The sequence below is a fragment of the Pleurodeles waltl genome, chromosome 3_1 (assembly GCF_031143425.1).
Source record: "Pleurodeles waltl isolate 20211129_DDA chromosome 3_1, aPleWal1.hap1.20221129, whole genome shotgun sequence".
Taxonomy (NCBI): Eukaryota; Metazoa; Chordata; class Amphibia; order Caudata; family Salamandridae; genus Pleurodeles; species Pleurodeles waltl.
The window spans coordinates 1,897,187,271-1,897,199,958 of record NC_090440.1 but is presented as its reverse complement, the minus strand read 5'-3'; the positions used below and the strand labels follow the sequence as shown (position 1 = coordinate 1,897,199,958).

The 12,688-nt window shown below is 43.5% G+C and overlaps 1 long non-coding RNA gene across 1 annotated transcript in view; it reads left to right on the top strand.

Moving 5' to 3' along the window:
* The window catches only part of LOC138283477 (uncharacterized), a 111,355-nt gene extending 99,752 nt beyond the window's left edge, over positions 1-11,603 (top strand). The window contains exon 4 of the long non-coding RNA XR_011201262.1: positions 11,476-11,603. This is a non-coding gene — a long non-coding RNA (uncharacterized lncRNA). The remainder of the gene's footprint in view (positions 1-11,475) is intronic.
* Positions 11,604-12,688: the final 1,085 nt, after the last annotated feature.

The following is a 12,688-nucleotide window of genomic DNA, read 5'->3' as shown; positions in this document are numbered from 1 at the left end:
TAATTCAGCCACTTGTGCAGAGTACACTCTTTCGAGCCAGGAAGCTTCTAAAATACCGGTGATTGTACATACAGCATAACCAGCTCTCAGTATTCCGACTGAGTCTCTCAAACATGATCCATCAACAAACATAATGTAGTCATTTTCTTCTAACTGTGTATCTTTAATGTCAGGTCTGGGTTTGGTGCTTAGTTCTGCTACCTCAAGACAGTCATGCTCCACTTCCTCTGTATTGCTAATCTCAGCATTTTCAATAGGAAGTAGAGTTGCCGGGTTCAATATTGTGCACCTCTTCAAAGAAACATTTGGAGCCCCCAGTATAATGGTCTCATATCTCGTTAACCTAGCATTTGTCATATGCTGAGTCTTAGTTCGGGTTAACAGAATCTCAACTGAGTGGGGAACCATTACTGTTAGGGGATGTCCCATCACTATGCCTTCACACTGTGAGAGGCTCTGACCAACGGCTGCAACTGCGTGCAAACAACCCGGTAAGGCTGCTGCGAATAGGTCCAAAGTAGCTGAAAAATATGCTACAGGGCGGTTTGCACCTCCATTGACCTGTGTCAAGACAGACAAAGAACAAGCATCACGTTCATGACAAAACAGTAGAAAAGGCTTTGTGTAATCAGGCATACCCAGAGCTGGTGCTCTGCACATGCCCTCTCTCAACTCCATGAATGCCTCAAGTTCTTCTTCGGACAGAATTATGGTACACGCGTCATCCTTAACTTCCTTGCCTGTCAGTTTTATCAATGGCTTAGAGATAGTCGAAAAGTTGGGAATCCACTGACGACAGTAGCCCACCATTCCCAAAAACATCCTGACATCTCTCTTTGTTGTCGGGGGGTTCATCTGCAGTATGGCTGTCACCCTCTCTTTTGATATCTTCCTGGACCCTTTCTCAATCAAGTGCCCTAAGTATTTTACCTCTCTCTGACAGTACTGCAGCTTCTTTGGGGACGCTTTATGTCTGTTCTTTCCCAGATGATTCAATAAGGCAATTGTGTCATACCTGCAGTCGTCTTTTGTTCTGGACGCAATCAGCAAGTCATCAATGTACTGCACCAGAGTCGAACTGAAAGGCAGTTCTAATGACTCCAAGTCCTTCTTCAATATCTGATTGAAGATGGATGGTGACTCAGAAAACCCTTGAGGAATTCTGCCCCAACTGTACACCTTGTCCAAGAATTTGAAACTGAAGAGAAATTGGCTGTCCTCATGAAGAGGCACCGAAAAGAACACTTGTGACAAGTCCACAACCGTGAACCATTCTGCATCACACGGAACCTGAAACATGATCACTGCTGGGTTCGGCACTAAAGGCCAACATTTTACCACAATCTCCTTTATTTTTCTCAAGTCCTGCAAAATTCGAACCTTCCCACAAGGCTTTTTCAGACCCACTATGGGTGAATTACATGGGCTGCTCATCACTTCCGTCAGAACTCCTTGCTTTACAAAGTCTGCAATTATCTGTGATACCTGGATGAGGACATCTTGTGCCATGTGATACTGCGGCACCTGGGGAAACACTGCGTTCGGCTTAACCTGTACTTTAACCAGCTCTACTCCTTTTATCAGTCCCACTTCCTTTCCTGTCAGGTCCCACACTTTCTCTGTCACCATACCCTGCAACTCAGCTGGTAAATCAGTCACTGTAAGCATCGGGAATAAGGTTATCAAAGGGTAGTCTTCGTTTGTGCTTTCTGACTCTAGGTCTGTAAATTGCCCTTCGTCCCCTTCATCATCACTATTTGTCTGCACCTCAATCCCGTCATTAGAACAGGTAATCGAACACTTCATCTTGCACAGTAAGTCTCTTCCCAGTAGGGACACAGGACTAGAATCACAGACTACAAACTTATGCAGTTCCTGGAAGTTTCCAATCTCAACCTGAACCGGGTCTGTAATCGGGTTCGTCAAATACTGATTTGCTACTCCTACCACTCTTATGGTACGCCCTGAAAGTGGCAGTTTTGGGACCTCTGCACTTCTGACTGTAGAGCGTGTAGCTCCTGTATCAACCAGGAAGGAAACCTTGTGACCCATCACCTTTCCCTGTACATAGGGTCCCCTCTGATCTACTTCTAGGGACGCTGCAAGCCTGCACTCCTCACTGTCTGAACTATCATCCGACCATTCATCGTTTATTCCATCCTCACCACGCAATGGGAACTGCTGTACTGTGTTATTTTGACTCATCATTTGGACTGTGACCTGCTGAGGAAGCATCACCTGTTGCTGTCCCATCGGAGCTAATGGTAATTGCATTTGCTGTCTAGGTAACATGGGAACCTGCTGTTGTACTTGCTGCATTTGTGCTGGTTGAACACGGGGCATTTGTATTTGCTGCATGGACTGTATCCCCTGCATCTAAACCATGTTATTCTGGAAGTTCTGATTTTGACCTCTTGATTTTGGGCCCCATATATTTTGAAATGCACTGACATCAGTGCTCTGTTGAACAACACCATCATGCACCACATTTGGGCATTCCCGCTTCCAATGCCCCACACCCCCGCACGCGTGACATGGTGACATCTTTTTCATCACCTGTGCATCACTTTGAACCACAACAGTATTCAAGTGCGGACCGCGATTCACAAATCCTCGACCTCGGCCTCTCGGCTGTGCCTGAAACATGCCATTCCCTTGCGGTTGCTGCAGTACCATATGTTGGATTCCATTCCCTTGCATACCTGCCTGTGCTGCCTTAATCTGCATCACCATCACTTTCTCCTTCAACTTTATCTGTTTCAGCTCAATCTCTTCACTGCAGTATTTTGCATATTGTAACACCTCATCAATCGGCTTTGCTTGCCAACAGATCAAATGATTCTTAATCATCTGGCTAACCTCTGGTCTCAGCCCTTCAACAAATCTGAACACAAGATGGTTCATGTCTTTCGGCTCAATAGTCTCAGTGCCACTGTAATGTTTGAACGCTTTCAACAATCTCTCACAGTAAGCATGAATAGACTCTTTAACCTCCTGTGAGGTTCGATCAATTTTCTGCCAATCAGTCACTTTCTGCGACACTTTCTGCTTCAAAAACTCAATCACTTTATGATAGTACTTCATCACCTCCTCACTTTATCCCTTGCCGGCTCCTGTGTCGGCCAGTCCACACCCCTCTTGCACTCAAGCCATAAGTCAGTTGGAATGATAATCTCAAACAGGGTATTCCAGTCTTCCCAGAGACATTTTGCAAGCTTCACGAACCTATCTGTCTGCTGGTACCATTCTAATGGATTTTCCCTCAACCTGGGATAATCATTTGTGAATGACAGAATGTCTCCTCTAGACCACGGTACATGGACTAGAACCCCTCCAGCTGTTTCCCTCATTGGTAATATCTTTACTGTCCCCGTGTCCGGTGAAGCTTTAGTCTGATTTGATACCGGACTGTCACTTTTCTCCTTATCTCTTTTCTTTGCCCATCTACCTTCCCACTTTTCTAAAACTCCCCAGATCTGCGCACTTTGCAGTATCTCTTTAAGATGCGCTTTCATTCCGGCAGACCTCATGTGCTCAAAGTCCTTAGAGTCAAAGTGTAATCTGTAGCTTCTTTTCAGATGTTTAGTATTCTCAATATCTACATTGTATTTATCTGCCAGGTTCGCTAATCTCTGATGTACCTTGCCCACTTCTTTAGTCATTTTGGGACACAGATACCTCAATTCTGCCTCTGTGTATGATTCTAATCTGTTTACCCCCATCGTCCCTTCCACTAGTTCTGCAGCTTCTACTCCCAGTCTCACAAAATTTAGGTATTCTTCCCTTTCTGGCTTCTCTGCAGTTACTGCAGTATTTTGGGAAGCATAAGTCTTTTCTAACCACTCATTTAATTGTTGCACAGAAAAACCTTGCAACAAAATGTTCCCTGAATGCATCAATGGTGACTGTGATGTATCTGTACTTAATGTTTGTGGGGTTAGCACACTTAACCCTGCTTGTCTCATTGCCTCCAAAGGAGCCCCAATCGGACTGAGGTCTAACAAGGACCGGAGTCCTTCTGCTGACTGTTCTATTGGTGGTAGTGGCTGGGGAGTTCCTGTGAACCCTCCTCTTACTACCTCTAGGGTTTTCACATTCTGATCACACACATCAGGCTTACCCTGCACATACAATGGTACTGGTGGACCGACAGTAATTGGTAATGATATGGCAGCTGGTGTCTGACCTGGTCCCAAACCCCGTGGAGCAGTAACTCCCAGAGCTTGACTCACTGTGGCTGGTGCAGGTACAAACGGAGGTCCTGCCGCTGGACTATAACCTGGAATCAGAAATTGCTGCGGCTGGGGCAGCAATTGCGGAGTTGGCTCAATCTGCACTAACCTCGATTTTGTGGCACCTTCAGACTCATAGTAGTCTCCAGTACTGGGACGTCTGGATATATCCTCTGTATCTGTGGCGGAGGTTGCAACTGTATCTGCATGTCTGGCGCAGTGGGTACACTGACACCATTCTGTATCAAACCCGTATCACTTGTTTGCACTGCATTTGTAACTTCCTCACTCTGTGTCTGGTTCCCAGGACCCGCACCAGTGCTCGGGGCATTGTCATCTATCGCATAAGGTGGTGGGCGATCATGCAATAATTGATTAAGAAACTCTTCATCATCTGCATCATCTTCATCTATCCAAGACCTCTTAGTCTCTTTAGGCTTATTAGAGTCCTTGTCTGTCTTGCAGGTGGCTTTCTTTCCCTGTGTTTCGTCTCCCTGTGTTATTGCTGGAAACAATTTGAGGCCGTCAACTATCCCCCTTCTCCACATTTTGCTCTCATTATCCCATCTAGCCTCAGCTAAAGTCTTTTCTGCCCTCTTCTATTCCTCTCAAATTTCTGCTGTCTTTGTCGTGTGGCCATTAAATCCCAGACTGCTAGTGCCTCATACTGAGCTGGCCTTGGAGGTGGCTTTTGTACACTCAACATCCACCTCAAGTTCTCTAAGATCCTTGTATTGAACGTTCCGTGCTCCGGAAACGCCAAACATCCCTCCTTCTCTGTTAATTTGCACCATTGCTTCATCCAAAGACAAGGCGCGACTCCCTTCTCCTCCATTACTATATAAGCTGGAGTACCCTCAGGCGGTGTAGGCTCCCCCTCACTCGCCATAATATATGCGTCTCCTTTCTGAGCGCTCCTAAAAGCTTTAAAAAAATTCATTTTTGCGTCTTTACTTTTATTTTGAATCTAATCAGAAGGTGACTTTAATTCCCAGGACACTCTTCGCCCACCTTTCTCAACCTATTGCCTCTCACAGACGGTTGCAAATCCGTGCGCGACCCCTCTCGACAACTGACCTATCCCAGTGCGGTACCGCTGATGTCACACTCACACACTCTGGAGCTGACAAAGTCTTGTGGCTTGTCCTCCTCACACTGGATTCACACCAAACTCATGCAATATATTGCGAGCACCTTTAACCATAAAACCCAAATTTGCCGGTTTACTACAGGAAGGGTAACACATTCGCTTCAGAACTTTACAGAGATTTCACTTGAAGCCTCGGCCGCTACTCTCTCTTTCTCAGCTCCTGTACCCGCAAGCAGAATTCGACCCGCAAATCCTGCTCTCGACTTGTCAATGGTTTGTTCTGGTGCACTATAGAACTTGCCAAATCTCCACCTAAGGTTTCATACACTCAATTAGACTCAAACTCGACTTGTCAACCACGCCCGATTGACCTATTAAACCGCACAAATTACAACATAACCCCAAGTGTCAGCTACACTTATCAATACACTCCATAGTATTAGACCACGACGGGTCCATACATTACCAACCAACCACGTGGATAATTTTTGAGCACAAAGAGCCACATTCATATGAAATACGCCGTCTTCCCTACTCTCATACTGCGGAGTATGCCCACTCCTCCTAAAACAACATTACCTAGTCTAGACATACACAAACTTCACAAATCACCTGGAAAATACATAAGCTGAGCAAGCGCAATTCTACACCACACACACTAAAACGTCGGGAACATTCACAACTCACTTAAGCAGGCTCTGAGATCCTGGGAAAGTCATGGGGAATTTAGAAACACATCATACCTCTAATTTGCATTATCTCAGAAAAACAATCTAAACAATAATTCTCCGTCCTAGAGCCCCAAAGGGCCTAACCGTCGCTCTGCTACCAGAACTGATAACGCGTCCCTCTATGATAATTTATTACACATCAGGACTCGTTTTAGGCCAATGAATCTTTTGACCCAGTTGAGAGACACCTTAGGACGAGATAGCTAATCAGCATGTCAATCAATATGTCAATAATGTCATCAATATTTATCACAACAATGCATTCTACTTTAGTCAATGACATTTAATCAATTCAAGACAACACCATGACCTTTCAGTCATGAATAACCACACCAGTTTAGTATAATTTTAGTAATATTTATTCCCTATTAGTTACATTACTACTAGCATGTTTATTAATCTCAAAACCAATAAGCACAATAGCATAGTCACGATATGGCAACTCTGATAAGACTTTATTAAAGCAAGACTCACAAACATCAGAACATAGCACGGCGTGAACATAAACTACCTTTAGCAGAGTATCGTCAACAGAGCATTGGTTCAGTCATTTGTCTATTTGCGTCAGTCTAGTGAACTCCTCACCTATCCTCGAATTAGCATTGGCATATTGGGCTTCATGCAAAACAATTTAATAACACAAATTTGGAAAACATCTAGCTATGGTCTCTGTCAAAAGAAAAGCAGTTGGTACCTAGAAAGGAAAAGCAAACAGATAATCACAATTTCATTGTCATATAGTTACCCTCCAAGGTTTGGGTCAGCACTCAAGTTCGGTCTTCGTCTTCAGGACATCAGTTGATTCGCCATCAGTCAGGAATTCAGCTCAGGCAGGAAGGGCAAACGGGCACTTCCCTCATAAGGAGGTAAAGTGTAAATGGGCAATCTAAGGACAAGTATGGCTAGATAAGTCAGCCAGTCACTAATAAAAGTGACAAAGTTTCTGGATCCTAAAATATAGCATCAGCATCTCCCCCTCTCCTAGTCTCCTATTCCCTAATTCTAAACCACTTCCTGGTGACAGGGGTTTTTCTCCCCTTTTCGTTGTACATTCCCCTAAAATCTGGTTGGACAAAGGTTGCACCCCACTATCTTTAACCAATTAAAAACACATTATGTCATTAAATCTTTTACCCCGCATTAGTTCTCAGGCAGTTTATTGGTCCATATGATTGACGTCTTCAGAGGTAGAATGTCCGGTATGAGTTCATCCTTTTGTAATTCTTTGTGCATCTTCGGTCAGTAGCTCCATTGTCTGTACCGGTTTGGTCGACCTTGTATTCAACATTAGTCTACACTGTTGCCTTTAGCTAGTACAAGCAATATGAATTTTCATGAGAACGGATCTACCATAGTTACATTCAGGTTCTAGTTTGAAGAAAAGAAGAGTTCATGTCCTTTAGCAAGTCAGCACATGGCACGTTAGGAAAAATACATTTAATATGAGAGCCAGGCAGCTAGGCTTCGGCTCATGCTAACTTAAGGCTTACAAGATTTATTAGCTAAACTTTAATAACATAATCATTAATAATTGGTATAAAACTATTTAAATGCAATAATTCATAAACATTAGTCATTTTCATTAGTCCACGTATACATTGGCGGCCACTCCCCGTGGTCATCTTTCAAATGCACGTTTTGGCACAACATGTTAATATAGTTTCTATGCGGCATTATTATACATTAGTTCATAAACATTTCATGTCAATATAGATTATATAAGCTACGCCCTCTCACTTCTTCATTTTATAACTTAATAGCCAACACCGAAAATTCACAAGAAGATGCAGCCCTGTGGCGAATTTAAGCAGACGAGCAAATAAAGTGGTGCAGGGAGCCTGTGAATACCCACAATTAGAACTGTGAAGCTGGGGATGCAGAAGGGGAGAATTGTCATGTTCCGTGGTTAGGAGATAAAGATGAAAGGATGGGGAACCCCCAGGGTACCAAAGGAAAAGGACACCAACAGTAAGAAAAAATATCTTTATGTCCTGCAGCTCAGTGCAGAAAGGAAAGGAACGCATGATGGATGAGGCACAACGAGAGATTTTCTTAGGTGCCAAGGTGAAAAACGAATTATATTTATATCCTTTGATAAGTTGTGGAAGAGGTCACATGAACTACAGGCAGTTGCGTTGTAGCTGCTCAGCTGCCAAAGAGTATTTGCAGATGAGTAGCATTCTACTGCTTAGGAGTGCTTGAAAGGGGGAGTTGGATATGTGTCACATGGCCTATGTTGGTAGTGTTTTGAATTGGTTCATAAAGACCATAGTAGTGTTGTTATCTTGCCTTGTGTATATTAAAACCCAAAGAGGTGATGATGCTTAGTGACTGGATGGCAAGAAAGTATGTAAGTGCAGTATGGCATATGTGGGAAGTGTTTTAATTTCTGGCACGTTTGGTTGAAACTATTCATACCGTATCACAGCATTCATGTAGCTCCACATATCCTTGGGTGTAGGAGAAATGAGTGTAAGTAGATATGGTTGGACATATATATATATATATATATATATATATATATATATATATATATATATATATATATCCTACTGGTGATAGCCAGTAGGTAGTTATGTTTAGGACCTCCTTACCATATGAAAAGTAGTTTTGTTTTGCTAATAACTTTGGTGCCATTTGACGAATCTTTACAAAATTTTCAAAACTAGTGTCCTGGTCACTTCAGCTGCTGTGTGGAACGATTCGGGATGATCCATCAAGTGGAGCCGACAAAAAGGGGGAAGGGCAAAAATGTTTTCCCCATGCAATTTCCCATAGGGAGTTTAGACACGACTACAGCCCAAACCGCTGAACAGATTTACACCAATGTGTCAGAAAGCTAGATCGTGATCCAGAATCATCTCTTTTTGTGATTTGGTGGTACAGGGATGTTATAGTTAGGTTGATGTTTGACACAAAACTATAGATATTCAGCATTTATAGATATACTTATAGTTTGACTTATCTAAAAAAAACTATAACTCTTGCCATTAATTAACTTTAGGCTACGAGTTAGAGGGCCAGATGCAGCAAAGGATTTGCGCCTCGCAAACGGCGCAAATCGCCGTTTGCGAGGCGCAAATGCCTCTTTGCTATGCAGAAATGCATATTGCGAGTCGGGACCGACTCGCAATATGCATTTCCGAATCGCAAATAGGAAGGGGTGTTCCCTTCCTATTTGCGATTCTGAGTGGTATGCAATACCATTTGCGACCGCATATGCGGTCGCAAATGGTGTCGCAGTTACCATCCACTTCAAGTGGATGGTAACTTCCACTTTGTGAATGGACCCACAAATATTTTTTCAGGGTAGGTAGTGGTCCAAGGGACCACTACCTGCCCTGAAAAAAAACCGAAACTAAAGGTTTTTTTTTAAGTGCAGCTCAGCTCGTTTTCCTTTAAGGAAAACGGGCTCCACTTAAAAAAAAAAAAAACTGCTTTATTTAAAGCAGTCACGAACATAGAGGTCTGCTGACTACAGCAGGCCTCCATGTTTGCGAGTGCCTAGACTCGCTATGGGGCCGGAATTTGCGACCCACCTCATGAATATTCATGAGGTGGGTCATTGCGACCCCATAGCGAGTCGCAGTACGGTGTCTGAGACACCGTACTGCATACCAATTTGCGAGTTGCAAATTGCGAGTCGCAGGGACTCTCAATTTGCAAGTCGCAAATTGGTTATTTGCTACATCTGGCCCATAGTTTCTTAACATAAGTATGACAATAACTATAACCGCTACATTCTTTATGGTTTTGTATGGATAAAACATCAACCTAACTATAATGTCCCTGTAACCTTTGTATTTTTCAGTGAATATATATATATATATACATATATATATTATATATATATTTACATGTATATGGAGAGAGAGAGAAAGAGATTAAGTGCATGTTTTTTTCTGGCCTGTTTTCTTTCTGTATCAGCTTGCCATTTCATGCTGGACTAATTTGTCTGTTGATGCTGCCCCCTTCAATGCAGATTTAGACTTAGGGGGTCATTATGACCCCAGCGGTGAGTGCTAATGTGGCGGTAGAACCGCCAAGAGGCTGGCCGTACGTACCACCACTTTATGAGAATGGCGGGTTGGCTGCCACTTCTCCACTTATACTGGCATGGCGGTATCAGCCGCTGGGCCGGAGATGTCAATCTCCAGCCCGGCTGCCAGCATAGTACCACCGCCAGCATTTTGTGCCTGCCTACCACCATGGTTTTTGTGGCATTATCAACGCCACAAAAACCATGGCAGTAGGCAACTCCCCCACCACCCTCAACACACACCTGACACCCCCCTCTATCCAAACTCCTCCCACCCCCTCCGATCCTCTCACTCCCCCACCCCCTCCATCCAAACTCCCCCCACCCCCTCTGATTCTCTCACTCCCCCACCCCGATCCTCTCACTTCCCCCGACCCCACATACACGCACACACCCACAGACACGCACCACGCATGCACCCAATCACTCAGACAAGCATTCTTACACGCATACATCCAGACATGCTCGCACACACTTATACACGCACTCACTTCACCATTCTTACTCTCATTCACTGACATGTAGACACCACACACACAGACACATTCATGCACACACTCACACATTCATGCACACAACCAGACACACACACAACACCCTCCACCCTCCTCCCATGTCGGAAGCCCAACTTACCTTGTTCTAGGAGGTCTTCCGGCAGGGAACGGGAAGGGGCGCTGCTACCACCACCAGCGCCTGCCAGCAGAACACCGCCAGGCTGCATCACAAGCCATAATGCAGCTGGTGGCGTTCAACTGGCGTGGCGGTGCTTATGGTAGCAGCGCCAGCCTACCACCGTCCGCCAGTGTGATCACTGCCGGATTTCCACCCTTCTTGTGGCAGAAGTCCAGCAGTGATCATAGTGTGGCAGATGGATGGTAGCCGCGGGGATGATATTTTGGTGTCCATCACCGTGGCGGTAGGCGTTTTTTACCGCCAATGACAAAATGAGGGCCTTAATTTGAAAGAAAATGCTGTCACAAACAGGGAGCAGTTTTTGTTTAAACACAGCCAACTAGGTCTGAATATCCTCGATAGCTAAGCGTTCTACAAAACATCTTTTACTGAGCACATGTGTAACTGTTCTCTCTACTGCATCATTGCTCAGTGTTTGAGATTGTTGAAGTCATTAATTACTGCAGTTTAACAGCACAGGTTGAAACATGATGTTAACATTTCACAAACATGCAATAACTCCCTGTGCATTTCTTTCGCTGGGTGTGGGTTTCCTTGGCCTAGTGTTTTTGTGTTACTTGGGTACAAACCTGCTTGGATCTCGATTGAGCATTCATACCCATTGAAATGTTCTTATCTCATTTTCCTAATAATTCATTTTTTAACATTTAATAACAACTGTTGTCCTTGTGTATGGTTCTCTATTTTTAGAATTCATGAAGCCACAATAACAGAAGGGCACTCCATGATGGTGTCCAGCCCATATGGAAGAATTCACAAAGGTTTTAATGCTGCTGTATATCTCAGAATTGATGAGCTGCAAGAGGGTGATTGTCTGGTAAGCATTTAAATAAGGGCTCATTGTAGAGTACCATTGTTTTAAGGAAGTGGATATTTGTTGTTAATATTACATGGTGTAACTCCAGTTACTATTAGAGGGATTACACTTGCTGTTCCCACACAGATTAGTGTATATAGATCTGGGTAGAGGACAATTGTGTTATTCCACAAGTTTGACTTCATCTACCTTACACTTTTATGCCACACTCCATAAGCGCAACTTGAAGATTGTTGTCAAATGACTGGAACATTCCTCTTTAATTACCCAATGTGATACCAAATACTTTTCCTATAGGCCACAGTACAAGCCCACAACCTACCAACCAAGCACGACCACCAAGATGGTACATGTCTGAAAATGCAACTCTAGCTATTTTAACACTCTCTGCTTCACTTCACACATGAGGAAAACCACAGGTTTGCTATTAAATACTTGGAGCACATTACTGGCCCTCACTAATGACACCAATTGTTTCCCACACACAATATCATTAACAGGCCTAGAAAAACCATACAAATGACACCAACCCTGCAGGTCTAGTGACTTGATTAATCTATTCAGCCTAACTGTAATGTGCTTGACCCATAAATTGGTCTCAAAGTTTGTGATCCTAGGCAAATCTTTTATTTCACTGAGTTGTCTTTTTCTTCAGTATCACGTATCAGAGCACCATCAAATATGTAAGTTTGGCATGTCTGTTGTACAAAATACTCTTTTGTTAAATTTAATGGACTAAACGTTTGGTCTTTTGATAATGCAAACCTTGCTCATATACAGGGTAAACATGACCCCTGGCGGGCCTCTTAGTTCACTAGTGACATTGTCATCAGGGTGGGAGCTGAAATGTTTCTGAGCTCATGTATAAAAACTTCCACTTTTAATAAATATATTACCAAAGCATGATGTGGTAGCACACTGTTATTGACAGACAGCACATTTTCCTCTGAAAACGCCATAAACTTTATCACTGACCTGCATTTTTTCTGCTAAAACTATATAGCAATAATGTGTGGAAATCAGGTTTCTGCAAATATTTATCAGTTGAAAATCACCTAGTAAAGTGTTCTGATTTGTTATAATCCT